Here is a 2,126-nt window from a genome sequence, read left to right as displayed (position 1 = left end):
AGTAGCATTTTGGGTTTCTTCAAATAAATATCCTGAAGTGGGATTTTTTTTTTTGTCTCTTGTTATAGGCTTTGTTTTAAAATCTGTTTATCTGCTATAAATATTGTTATCCCAGCATTTTTTTTTCTATTTTCATGAAGTATCTTTTTCCATCCCTTTCAGTCTGTGTGTGTCTTTCAATCTGAAGTGAGTCTCTTGTAGGCAACATATTAAGGGTTTTGTTTTCTTATCCATTCAGCCATACTATCTTTTGATTGGAGCATTTTTTCCATTTACATGTAAGGTAATTGTTGATAAATATGCAGTTATTGCCATTTTATTATTCATATTTTTAATTTTATTTATTTATTTTGTCTTAAAGAAGTCTCTCTAAGATTCCTTGTAATTCTGGTTTGGTGTTGATGAACTCCTTTAGCTTTTTCTTGTCTGGGAAGATTTATATCTGTCCATCAATTCTAAATGATAGCTTTGCTGGTTTTCACAGTCAGAAGTTATGGGAAATTCTTTCCCCAACACTGAAACACTGGGCTGGGGAGCCTGGTGTGGGGCTGAGACTTTTCGCTCTTTTGTAGGGGACCTCCGCAGCTGAGATATCTCTCCCGATTTTTAATGGTCACACACAGATGTGGAACCAGCCCATTCCGTATCTTCATACCTCCTGCCTTAAGTCTTGAGATGGTTTCTAATGTATATCCTTTAGTTGTAGGACTTCTGTTCAGCTAGACTTCAGGTGATTCTCAATGATGGGTTGTTCTGCAGTTTAGTTGTAATTTTTATATAGTCCTGAGGAGAGGGAAACACAGCATTTACCTATTTTGCCATCTTGACTGGATCCATTACATCTTTTTATATTGTGAATCCACTAAAAAATTATTATATTTTTAATATTTTTTATCTTTTAACTTTTATACTAGAGTTCAAAGTGATTTATACACCACCATTACTGTGTTAAGAGTATTCTGACTTTGACTAGAAACGTACGGTTACCAATGCGTTTTATAGTTTCATGTTGTTTATTAGCATGGTTTTATTTCAAGTTAAGGAACTCTTTTTAGCATTTCTTGTAAGGCATGTCTAGTGGTGATAAACTCCCTCGGTTTTTGTCTGAAAGTGTTTATCCTTCATTTCTGAAGGACAGCTTTACTAGGTAAAGTATTTATGATTGGCAGTTTTTTCCGCTGGAGCACTTTGTATGTCATCCCATTCACTCTTGACAAGTGTCTGCTGAGAAATCTGCTGATAGTCTTATGAGAGTTCCCTAGTATACGATTAAGTCACTTTTGCTGCTTACAAAATTCTCTTTGTCATTGAGTTTTAACAATTTGGTTATAATGTGGCTCAGTGAAGAGTACTTTATGTTCAATCTGTCTAAAATTCTTTGAGCTTCATGGATCTGGATATTCATTCTCCACCCCATATTTGGGAAGTTTTCTGTCACTAGTTCTTTAAAGAAGGTTTCTGCCCCCTTTTCTTTCTCTGTTACTCTGGGACTCTCATAATACATATAATTTATTCTTTTTGTGGTGTCACATGAGTCCCACAGGCTTTCTTCACTCTTTTTCCTTCTTTTTATGTTTTGTTCTTCTGCCTGGAGAATTTCAAATGATCTGTCCTTGAATTCATTCATTCTTTCTTTTGTTTATGGAGTGTGCTATGAAAACTATCTATTGAGTTTTTTCAGTACAGTTATTGTATTCTTCAGCTGCAGAGTTTCTGTTTGAGTCTTTTTTTTTTTAATGATTTCTATCTCTTAATTGAACATTTCATTTTGTTTGTATATTTTTCCCCCTGATTTTATTTAGTAGTCTACACTAAAGTGTCTTCTTTTACAGCTCTCTGATCTTCTTTAAGATGAATATTTTAAATTATTCGTCAGGCAATTCATAGATCTTCATTTCTTTGGGGTCAGCCATTGATGCTTTGTTTTCTTCCTTTGGTGGTGATATGTTCCCTTGATTTTTCATATTCCTTGAAGGCTTGCATTGCTGTCTTTGTACTTGAAGAAGCAGTTACTTCCTCTTGTCTTTACTAACTGGCTTTAGGAGAAGATTTTCACGAGTCAGGCTGTCTACAGATTCTGGGGGCCTCTTAGGCATTTTCTGTGGTTGTACCTGCTTCACTTTTCT

The sequence above is a fragment of the Rhinolophus ferrumequinum genome, chromosome 5 (genome assembly GCF_004115265.2).
Source record: "Rhinolophus ferrumequinum isolate MPI-CBG mRhiFer1 chromosome 5, mRhiFer1_v1.p, whole genome shotgun sequence".
Lineage (NCBI taxonomy): Eukaryota > Metazoa > Chordata > Mammalia > Chiroptera > Rhinolophidae > Rhinolophus > Rhinolophus ferrumequinum.
The sequence above is the reverse complement of the archived record's forward strand: the minus strand, read 5'-3'. Positions refer to the sequence as shown.